General features: G+C 43.7%; 1 long non-coding RNA gene across 1 annotated transcript in view; it reads left to right on the top strand.

Annotated features, from left to right (window-relative positions):
* Nucleotides 1–12,172, top strand: part of LOC125963198 (uncharacterized) — a 367,083-nt gene that overhangs the window by 177,905 nt on the left and 177,006 nt on the right. Inside the window, exon 2 of the long non-coding RNA XR_007475019.1 lies at nucleotides 5,345–5,367. This is a non-coding gene — a long non-coding RNA (uncharacterized LOC125963198). The remainder of the gene's footprint in view (nucleotides 1–5,344; nucleotides 5,368–12,172) is intronic.

Raw genomic sequence — 12,172 nt, 5'->3', positions numbered from 1 at the left:
TTTGGACGATAGCTGTCATTTATAACTCTGCAGGTTTGTGAATTACAGTGCCCCTGAGCTCCTTTCTTCAACTCGCTTTCTTGTGAGCGGGCCGCAACACCGCAGGATTCCTTCAGACCCTAATCTGGTTCCGGCACGGCACGCTGAGCCTTTGGTTAATTCCTCTTCCTGGTTGGAAATGAGAGTTAAATTTGCCCATCCAGACACCTCCAGCTAGTCTCTCCTTTGTTCTCCCTATTCCTGTTCATCTTCCACAGAAATTGCAAACTGGGCCAAACAGTAGGTTAAAGGCACTGACTCTCCAACTCGGGAGAGTGTTAGTTAAGCGTCTGGAATGTTGCACCCGAGTACCAGGGGACGAAAACTGAGACATATTTGAACCCGTCTCCCGATCACACGGTTGATCATACTCTGGGTTCCACATGCATGTTTTAGCTGAAGGAAGAATCCCTTAATCCTGGAGAGTTGAGACCCGTGGAATGGGTACCATGCAATATGACTTCAAAGGGTCTTCATTTGCTCACTGAACCTCTCCAATCCTATCACTGCTGCGTTTATGCCCCTGTACACACACATGATTCTCTTTCGGAGACATAGCAATCCATAGGTTTTAAGATACTTACTAGTCAGGTACATTCTCAGGCGTTTAATATGGGGTGTTGAGTCCATTTCGTTGAGCAAGGAGTAGCTCTTGTCTATTACATATTTGGCTTAAGGAACTTTATCTGTGCTCATTTCAATCTCTGGTTTTATGCAGCACCCCAGCTCACCTTTCCCCTTAAGCAAGCATAAGTTGGTTTTCTAAATTTGAGACCCTGTTCTGTTTTGTAATTCAGTTCCTGTGTAGCCAAGTTTACATTCCGTGTATTAGTGATATCTTATGATGTTTCTTTTTCTGTGTGACTTATTTCAGTTAGAATCATCATACCTGAATCCACTCATTATGCTGCTATGGGCCTGATGACATAGATTTCATTACTGAGTGATATTGCATTGTACGTAAGTACCACAACTTCTTTATCCATTTTTCACTTTCTGTGATATTGAACTTGTAACGTAAACGTGGCTCTGGTAAACAGAGCCGTTCCAAACTTTGGGGTGGCTGTGTCTTTTTTATTTTAATATCCCTAAGCTATAGGACCATAAGTGGAAGTGCCCTAGGCTCTGATGCTTTGTTTTTTAGATGTTTCAGGAAACACCATACACTTCTCCAGAGTGGCTGTTGGCAATTTACATCCCGCCCATCAGCACAACAAGGCTCCCAGTTGTCCATGGCCTGTCCTGCCTTTCTGGATTTTACACTTTTTTTGAAATGACCCTTTTGACCGGGGGGAAGTGAGACTTCATTGTAGTGCAGATTTCCTTTGCAAGCTTGCTTTGTTGGCCAAAAAGTGCGTATGCGTTTTTTCCGGAATATATTCAGGAAAAAACGCATACGCACTTTTTGGCCAAGTGCATCATTGTCGACGTTCTGCCTCTTTTCCTATGCTTTAAATGCAATTCCTGTCTGCCTACTGAAATCAGTTTCCTGCAATTCTGCCCCGCTTTCAAGTCCTCTTGGCAGCCTTACTTCAGTATATTTTTGGACGATAGCTGTCATTTATAACTCTGCAGGTTTGTGAATTACAGTGCCCCTGAGCTCCTTTCTTCAACTCGCTTTCTTGTGAGCTGGCCGCAGCACCACAGGATTGCTTCAGGCCCTAATCTGGTTCCGGCACGGCACGCTGAGCCTTTGCTTAATTCCTCTTCCTGGTTGGAAATGAGAGTTAAATTTGCCCGTCCAGACACCTCCAGCTAGTCTCTCATTGCTTCTCCCTATTCCTGTTTATCTTCCGCAGAAATTGCAAACTGGGCCAAACAGGAGGTTAAAGGCACTGACTCTCCAAGTCGGGAGAGTGTTAGTTAAGCGGCTGGAATGTTGCACCCGAGCACCGGTGGACGAGAACTGAGACAAATTGGAACATATCTCCTGATCACACGGTTGATCATACTCTGGGTTACACATGCATGTTTTAGCTGAAGGAAGAATCCCTTAAACCTGGAGAGTTGAGACCCGTGGAATGGGTACCATGCAATATGATTTCAAAGGGTCTTCATTTGCTCACCGAACCTCTCCAATCCTATCATTGCTGCGTTTCTACCACTGTACACACGCTTCATTCTCTTTTGGAGACATAGCAATCCATAAGTTTTAAGATACTTACTAGTCAGCCACATTGTTAGGCGTTTAATATGGGGTGTTGAGCCCGTTTCGTTTAGCAAGGAGTAGCTCTTGTCTATTACATATTTGGCTAAAGGAACTTTATCTGTGCTCATTTCAATCTCTGGTTTTATGCAGCACCCCAACTCACCTTTCCCCTTAAGCAAGCATAAGTTGGTTTTCTAAATTTGAGACCCTGTTCTCTTTTGTAATCCAGTTCCTGTGTAGCCAAGTTTACATTCCGTTTATTAGTGATATCTTATGATGTTTCTTTTTCTGTGTGACTTATATCAGTTAGAATCATCATACCTGAATCCACTCATTATGCTGTTACGGGCCTGATGACATAGATTTTATTCCTGAGAGATATTGCATTGTACGTAAGTACCACAACTTCTTTATCCGTTTTTCGCTTTCTGCGATATTGAACTTGTACCGTAAACGAGGTTCTTGTCAACAGAGCAATCCCAAACTTTGGGGTGGCTGTGTCTTTTTGATTTTAATTTCCCTAAGCTATAGGACCATAAGTGGAAATGCCCTAGGCTCTGTTCATGTGTTTTTTAGATGCTTCAGGAAGCACCATACACTTCTCCAGAGTGGCTGTTGGCAATTTACATCCCGCCCATCAGCACAACAAGGCTCCCAGTTCTCCATGGCCTGTCCTGCCTTTCTGGATTTTACACTTTTTTCAGATGGCCCTTTTGACTGGGGGGAAGTGAGACTTCATTGTAGTGCAGATTTCCTTTGCAAGCTTGCTTGGTTGACCAAAAAGGACATATGCCTGTTTTCCTGAATATATTCAGGAAAAAACGCATACGCCCTTTTTGGTCAAGTGCATCATTGTCGACATTCTGCCTCTTTTCCTATGCTTTAAATGCAATTCCAGTCTACCTCCTGAAATCAGTTTCCTGCAATTCTGCGCCGATTTCAAGTCCTCTTGGCAGCCTTACTTCAGTATATGTTTGGACCATAGCTGTCATTTATAACTCTACAGATTTGTGAATTACAGTGCCCCTGAGCTCCTTTCTTCAACTCGCTTTCTTGTGAGCTGGCCGCAACACCGCAGGATTGCTTCAGACACTAATCTGGTTCCATCAGGGCACGCTGAGCCTTTGGTTAATTCCTCTTCCAGTTGGGCAATGAGAGTTAAATTTGCCCATCCAGACACCTCCAGCTAGTCTCTCATTGGTTCTCCCTATTCCTGTTCATCTTCCGCAGAAATTGCAAACTGGGCCAAACAGGAGGTTAAAGGCACTGACTCTCCAATTCGGGAGAGTGTTAGTAAAGCGTCTGGAAAGTTGCACCCGAGTACCAGGGGACGAGAACTGAGACATATTTGAACACGTCTCCCGATCAAACGGTTGATCATAGTCTGGGTTCCACATGCATGTGTTAGCTGAAGGAAGAATCCCTTAAACCTGGAGAGTTGAGACCCGTGGAATGGGTACCATGCAATATGACTTCAAAGGGTCTTCATTTGCTCACCGAACCTCTCCAATCCTATCACTGCTGCGTTTATGCCCCTGTACACACGCTTGATTCTCTTTTGGAGACATAGCAATCCATAGCTTTTAAGATACTAGTCAGGTACATTATTAGGTGTTTAATATGGGGTGTTGAGTCCATTTCGTTGAGCAAGGAGTAGCTCTTGTCTATTACATATTTGGCTTAAGGAAGTTTATCTGTGCTCATTTCAGTCTCTGGTTTTATGCAGCACCCCAACTCACCTTTCCCCTTAAGCAAGCATAAGTTGGTTTTCTAAATTTGAGACCCTGTTCTGTTTTGTAATCCAGTTCCTCTGTAGCCAAGTTTACATTCTGTGTATTAGTGATATCTTATGATGTTTCTTTTTCTGTGTGACTTATTTCAGTTAGAATCATCATACCTGAATCGACTCATTATGCTGCTACGGGCCTGATGACAATGATTTCATTGCTGAGTGATATTGCATTGTACGTAAGTACCACAACTTCTTTATCCATTTTTCGCTTTCTGTGATATTTAACTTGTACCGTAAACGAGGTTTTTGTAAACTGAGCCGACCCAAAGTTTAGGGTGGCTGTGTCTTTTTGATTTTAATTTCCCTAAGCTATAGGACTATAAGTGGAAGTGCCCTAGGCTCTGTTGCTTTGTTTTTTAGATGTTTCAGGAAACACCATACACTTCTCCTGAGTGGATGTTGGCAATTTTCATCCCGCCCATCAGCATAACAAGGCTCCCAGTTCTCCATGGCCTGTCGTGCCTTTCTGGATTTTACACTTTTTTCAGAAGGCCCTTTTGACCGGGGGGAAGTGAGACTTCATTGTACTGCAGATTTCCTTTGCAAGCTTGCTTGGTTGGCCAAAAAGTGCGTATGCGTTCTTTCCTGAATATATTCAGGAAACAACGCATACGCCCTTTTTGGCCAAGTGCATCATTGTGGACGTTCTGCGTCTTTTCCTATGCTTTAAATGCAATTCCAGTCTACCTCCTGAAATCGGTTTCCTGCAATTCTGCCCCGCTTTCAAGTCCTCTTGGCAGCCTTACTTCAGTATATTTTTGGACGATAGCTGTCATTTATAACTCTGCAGGTTTGTGAATTACAGTGCCCCTGAGCTCCTTTCTTCAACTCGCTTTCTTGTGAGCTGGCCGCAACACCGCAGGATTGCTTCAGGCCCTAAACTGGTTCCGGCACGGCACGCTGAGCCTTTGGTTAATTCCTCTTCCTGGTGGGAAATGAGAGTTAAATTTGCCCGTCCAGACACCTCCAGCTAGTCTCTCATTGGTCCTCCCTATTCCTGTTCATCTTCCGCAGAAATTGCAAACTGGGGCAAACAGGAGGTTAAAGGCACTGACTCTCCAAGTCGGGAGAGTGTTAGTAAAGCGTCTGGAATGTTGCACCCGAGTACCAGGGGATGAAAACTGAGACATATTTGAACACGTCTCCCGATCACACGGTTGATCATACTCTGGGTGCCACATGCATGTTTTAGCTGAAGGAAGAATCCCTTAAACCTGGAGAGTTGAGACCCGTGTAATGGGTACCATGCAATGTGACTTCAAAGGGTCTTCATTTGCTCACCGAACCTCTCCAATCCTATCACTGCTGCGTTTATGCCCCTGTACACACGCTTGGTTCTCTTTCGGAGACATAGCAATCCATAGGTTTTAAGATACTTACTAGTGAGGTACATTATTAGGCATTTAATATGGGGGGTTGAGTCCATTTCGTTGAGCAAGGTGTAGCTCTTGTCTATTACATGTTTGGCTTAAGGAACTTTATCTGTGCTCATTTCAATCTCTGGTTTTATGCAGCACCCCAACTCACCTTTCCCCTTAAGCAAGCATAAGTTGCTTTTCTACATTTGAGACCCTGTTCTGTTTTGTAATCCAGTTCCTGTGTAGCCAAGTTTACATTCCGTGTATTAGTGATATCTTATGATGTTTCTTTTTCTGTGTGACTTATTTCAGTTAGAATCATCATACCTGAATCCACTCTATGCTGCTACGGGCCTGATGACATAGATTTCATTGCTGAGTGATATTGCATTGTACGTAAGTACCGCAACTTCTTTATCCATTTTTCACTTTCTGCGATATTGAACTTGTACCGTAAACGAGGTTCTTATAAACAGAGCCGTCCCATACTTTGGGGTGTCTGTGTCTTTTTGATTTTAATTTCCCTAAGCTATAGGACTATAAGTGGAAGTGCCCTAGGCTCTGTTGCTTTGTTTTTTAGATGTTTCAGGAAACACCATACACTTCTCCTGAGTGGCTGTTGACAATTTACATCCCGCCCATCAGCATAACAAGGCTCCCAGTTCTCCATGGCCTGTCCTGCCTTTCTGGATTTTACACTTTTTTCAGATGGCCCTTTTGACCTGGGGGAAGTGAGACTTCATTGTAGTGCAGATTTCCTTTGCAAGCTTGCTTGGTTGGCCAAAAAGGGCGTATGCGTTTTTTCCTGAATATATTCAGGAAAAAACGCATACGTCCTTTTTGGGCAAGTGCATCATTATCGACCTTCTGCCTCTTTTCCTATGCTTTAAATGCAATTCCAGTCTACCTCCTGAAATGGGTTTCCTGCAATTCTGCCCCGCTTTCTAGTCCTCTTGGCAGCCTTACTTCAGTATATTTTTGGACGATAGCTGTCATTTATAACTCTGCAGGTTTGTGAATTACAGTGCCCCTGAGCTCCTTTCTTCAACTCGCTTTCTTGTGAGCTGGCCGCAACACCGCAGGATTGCTTCAGGCCCTAATCTGGTTCCGGCACGGCACATTGAGCCTTTGGTTAATTCCTCTTCCTGGTGGGAAATGAGAGTTAAATTTGCCCGTCCAGACACCTCCAGCTAGTCTCTCATTGGTCCTCCCTATCCCTGTTCATCTTCCGCAGAAATTGCAAACTGGGCCAAACAGGAGGTTAAAGGCACTGACTCTCCAAGTCCGGAGAGTCTTAGTAAAGCGTGTGGAATGTTGCACCTGAGTACCAGGGGACAAGAACTGAGACATATTTGAACCCGTCTCCCGATCACACGGTTGATCATACTCTGGGTTCCACATGCATGCTTTAGCTGAAGGAAGAATCCCTTAAACCTGGAGAGTTGAGACCCGTGGAATGGGTACCATGCAATATGACTTCAAAGGGTCTTCATTTGCTCACCGAACCTCTCCAATCCTATCACTCCTGCGTTTATGCCCCTGTACACACGCTTGATTCTCTTTCGGAGACATAGCAATCCATAGGTTTTAAGATACTTACTAGTCAGGTACATTCTTAGGCGTTTAATATGGGGTGTTGAGTCCATTTCGTTGAGCAAGGAGTAGCTCTTGTCTATTCCATATTTGGCTTAAGGAACTTTATCTGTGCTCATTTCAATCTCTGGTTTTATGCAGCACCCCAACTCACCTTTCCCCTTAAACAAGCATAAGTTGGTTTTCTAAATTTGAGACCCTCTTCTGTTTTGTAATCCAGTTCCTGTGTAGCCAAGTTTACATTCCGTGTATTAGTGATATCTTATGATGTTTCTTTTTCTGTGTGACTTATTTCAGTTAGAATCATCATACCTGAATCCACTCATTATGATGCTATAGGCCAGATGACATTGATTTCATTGCTGAGTGATATTGCATTGTACGTGAGTACCACAACTTCTTTATCCATTTTTCACTTTCTGCGATATTGAACATGTACCGTAAACAAGGTTCTTGTAAACAGAGCCGTCCCAAACTTTGGGGTGGCTGTGTCTTTTTGATTTTAATTTCCCTAAGCTATAGGACCATAAGTGGAAGTGCCCTAGGCTCTGTTGCTTTGTTTTTTAGATGTTTCAGGAAACACCATACACTTCTCCCGAGTGGCTGTTGGCAATTTACATCCCGCCCATCAGCATAACAAGGCTCCCAGTTCTCCATGGCCTGTCCTGCCTTTCTGGATTTTACACTTTTTTCAGATGGCCCTTTTGACCGGGGGGAAGTGAGACTTCATTGTAGTGCAGATTTCATTTGCAAGCTTGCTTGGTTGGCCAAAACGGGCGTATGCGTTTTTTCCTGAATATATTCAGGAAAAAACGTATACGCCTGTTTTGGCCAAGTGCATCATTGTCGACATTCTGCCTCTTTTCCTATGCTTTAAATGCAATTCCAGTCTACCTCCAGAAATCGGTTTCCTGCAATTCTGCCCCACTTTCAAGTCCTCTTGGCAGCCTTACTTCAGTATATTTTTGGACGATAGCTGTCATTTATAACTCTGCAGGTTTGTGAATTACAGTGTCCCTGAGCTCCTTTCTTCAACTCGCTTTCTTGTTTGCTGGCCGCAACACCGCAGGACTGCTTCAGGCCCTAATCTGGGACCATCACGGCAGGCTGAGCCTTTGGTTAATTCCTCTTCCTGGTGGGAAATGAGAGTTAAATTTGCCCGTCCAGACACCTCAAGCTAGTCTCTCATTGGTTCTCCCTATTCCTGTTCATCTTCCGCAGAAATTGCAAACTGGGCCAAACTGGAGGTTAAAGGCACTGACTCTCCAAGTCGGGAGAGTGTTAGTAAAGCGTCTGGAATGTTGCACCCAAGTACCAGGGGATGAGAACTGAGACATATTGGAACACGTCTCCCGATCACACGGTTGATCATACCCTGGGTTCCACATGCATGTTTTAGCTGAAGGAAGAATCCCTTAAACCTGGAGAGTTGAGACCCGTGGAATGGATACCATGGAATATGACTTCAAAGGGTCTTCATTTGCTCACCGAACCTCTCCAATCCTATCACTGCTGTGTTTATGCCCCTGTACTCACGGTTGATTCTCTTTCGGAGACATAGCAATCCATAGGTTTTAAGATACTTACTAGTCAGGTACATTCTTAGGCGTTTAATATGGGGTGTTGAGTCCATTTCGTTGAGCAAGGAGTAGCTCTTGTCTATTACATATTTGGCTTAAGGAACTTTATCTGTGCTCATTTCAATCTCTGGTTTTATGCAGCACCCCAACTCACCTTTCCCCTTAAGCAAGCATAAGTTGGTTTTCTAAATTTGAGACCCTGTTCTGTTTTGTAATCCAGTTCCTGTGTAGCCAAGTTTACATTCCGTGTATTAGTGATATCTTATGATGTTTCTTTTTCTGTGTGACTTATTTCAGTTAGAATCATCATACCTGAATCCACTCATTATGCTGCTATGGGCCTGATGACATAGATTTCATTGCTGAGTGATATTGCATTGTACGTAAGTACCACAAATTCTTTATCCATTTTTCACTTTCTGCGAAATTGAACTTGTACCGTAAACGAGGTTCTTGTAAACAGAGCCGTCCCAAACTTTGGGGTGGCTGTGTCTTTTTGATTTTAATTTCCCTAAGCTATAGGACCATATGAGGAAGTGCCCTAGGCTCTGTTGCTTTGTTTTTTAGATGTTTCAGGAAACACCATACACTTCTCCCGAGTGGCTGTTGGCAATTTACATCCCGCCCATCAGCATAACAAGGCTCCCAGTTCTCCATGGCCTGTCCTGCCTTTCTGGATTTTACACTTTTTTCAGATGGTACTTTTGACCAGGGGGAAGTGAGACTTCATTGTAGTGCAGATTTCCTTTGCAAGCTTGCTTGGTTGGCCAAAAAGGGCATATGCGTTTTTTCCTGAATATATTCAGGAAAAAACGCATATGCCCTTTTTGGCCAAGTGCATCATTGTCGACGTTCTGCCTCTTTTCCTATGCTTTAAATGCAATTCCAGTGTACCTCCTGAAATTGGTATCCTGCATTTCTGCCCCGCTTTCAAGTCCTCTTGGCAGCCTTACTTCAGTATATTTTTGGACGATAGCTGTCATTTATAACTCTGCAGGTTTGTGAATTACAGTGCCCCTGAGCTCCTTTCTTCAACTCGCTTTCTTGTGAGCTGGCCGCAACACCGCAGGATTGCTTCAGGCCCTAATCTGGTTCCGGCACGGCACGCTGAGCCTTTGGTTAATTCCTCTTCCTGGTGGGAAATGAGAGTTAAATTTGCCCGTCCAGACACCTCCAGCTAGTCTCTCATTGGTTCTCCCTATTCCTGTTCATCTTCCGCAGAAATTGCAAACTGGGCCAAACAGGAGGTTAAAGGCACTGACTCTCCAAGTCGGGAGAGTGTTAGTAAAGCGTCTGAAAAGTTGCACCCGAGTACCAGGGGTCAAAAACTGAGACATATTTGAACACATCTCCCGATCACACGGTTGATCATACTCTGGGTTCCACATGAATGTTTTAGCTGAAGGAAGAATCCCTTAAACCTGGAGAGTTGAGACCCGTGGAATGGGTACCATGCAATATGACTTCAAAGGGTCTTCATTTGCACACCGAACCTCTCCAATCCTCTCACTACTGCGTTTATGCCCCTGTACTCACGCTTGATTCTCTTTCAGAGACATAGCAATCCATAGGTTTTAAGATACTGACTAGTCTGGTACATTATTAGGCGTTTAATATGGGGTTTTGAGTCCATTTCGTTGAGCAAGGAGTAGCTCTTGTCTATTACATATTTGTCTTAAGGAACTTTATCTGTGCTCATTTCAATCTCTGGTTTTATGCAGCACCCCAACTCACCTTTCGCCTTAAGCAAGCATAAGTTGGTTTTCTAAATTTGAGACACTGTTCTTTTTTGTAATTCAGTTTCTGTGTAGCCAAGTTTACATTCCGTGTATTAGTGATATCTTATGATGTTTCTTTTTCTGTGTGACTTATTTCAGTTAGAATCGTCATACCTGAATCCACTCACTATGCTGCTACAGGCCTGATGACATAGATTTCATTGCTGAGTGATATTGCATTGTACGTAAGTAGCACAAATTCTTTATCCATTTTTCGCTTTCTGCGATATTGAACTTGTACCATAAACGAGGTTCTTGTAAACAGAGCCGTCCCAAACTTTGGGGTGGCTGTGTCTTTTTGATTTTAATTTCCCTAAGCTATAGGACCATAAGTGGAAGTGCCCTAGGCTCTGTTGCTTTGTTTTTTAGATGTTTCAGGAAACACCATACACTTCTTCCGAGTGGCTGTTGGCAATTTACATCCCACCCATCAGCATAACAAGGCTCCCAGTTCTCCATGGCCTGTCCTGCCTTTCTGGATTTTACACTTTTTTCAGATGGCACTTTTGACCAGGGGGAAGTGAGACTTCATTGTAGTGCAGATTTCCTTTGCAAGCTTGCTTGGTTGGCCAAAAAGGGCATATCCGTTTTTTCCTGAATATATTCAGGAAAAAACGCATATGCCCTTTTTGGCCAAGTGCATCATTGTCGACGTTCTGCCTCTTTTCCTATGCTTTAAATGCAATTCCAGTGTACCTCCTGAAATCGATATCCTGCAATTCTGCCCCACTTTCAAGTCCTCTTGGCAGCCTTACTTCAGTATATTTTTGGACGATAGCTGTCATTTATAACTCTGCAGGTGTGTGAATTACAGTGCCCCTGAGCTCCTTTCTTCAACTCGCTTTCTTGTGAGCTGGCCGCAACACCGCAGGATTGCTTCAGGCCCTAATCTGGTTCCGGCACGGCACGCTGAGCCTTTGGATAATTCCTCTACCTGGTGGGAAATGAGAGTTAAATTTGCCCGTCCAGACACCTCTAGCTAGTCTCTCATTGGTTCTCCCTATTCCTGTTCATCTTCCACAGAAATTGCAAACTGGGCCAAACAGGAGTTTAAAGGCACTGACTCTCCAACTCGGGAGAGTGTTAGTAAAGCATCTGGAATGTTGCACCCGAGTACCCGGGGACGAGAACTGAGACATATTGGAACACGTCTCCCGATCACACGGTTGATCATACTCTGGGTTCCACATGCATGCTTTAGCTGAAGGAAGAATCCCTTAAACCTGGAGAGTTGAGACCCGTGGAACGGGTACCATGCAATATGACTTCAAAGGGTCTTCATTTGCTCACCGAACCTCTCCAATCCTCTCACTGCTGCGTTTATGCCCCTGTACTCACGCTTGATTCTCTTTCAGAGACATAGCAATCCATAGGTTTTAAGATACTGACTAGTCTGGTACATTATTAGGCGTTTAATATGGGGTTTTGAGTCCATTTCGTTGAGCAAGGAGTAGCTCTTGTCTATTACATATTTGTCTTAAGGAACTTTATCTGTGCTCATTTCAATCTCTGGTTTTATGCAGCACCCCAACTCACCTTTCCCCTTAAGCAAGCATAAGTTGGTTTTCTAAATTTGAGACCCTGTTCTTTTTTGTAATTCAGTTCCTGTGTAGCCAAGTTTACATTCCGTGTATTAGTGATATCTTATGATGTTTCTTTTTCTGTGTGACTTATTTCAGTTAGAATCGTCATACCTGAATCCACTCACTATGCTGCTACAGGCCTGATGACATAGATTTCATTGCTGAGTGATATTGCATTGTACGTAAGTAGCACAAATTCTTTATCCATTTTTCACTTTCTGCGATATTGAACTTGTACCATAAACGAGGTTCTTGTAAACAGAGCCATCCCAAACTTTGGGGTGGCTGTGTCTTTTTGAT

This window comes from Orcinus orca, unplaced genomic scaffold (genome assembly GCF_937001465.1).
Source record: "Orcinus orca unplaced genomic scaffold, mOrcOrc1.1 scaffold_125, whole genome shotgun sequence".
NCBI lineage: Eukaryota > Metazoa > Chordata > Mammalia > Artiodactyla > Delphinidae > Orcinus > Orcinus orca.
This window is presented reverse-complemented; position numbering and strand designations above follow the sequence as displayed.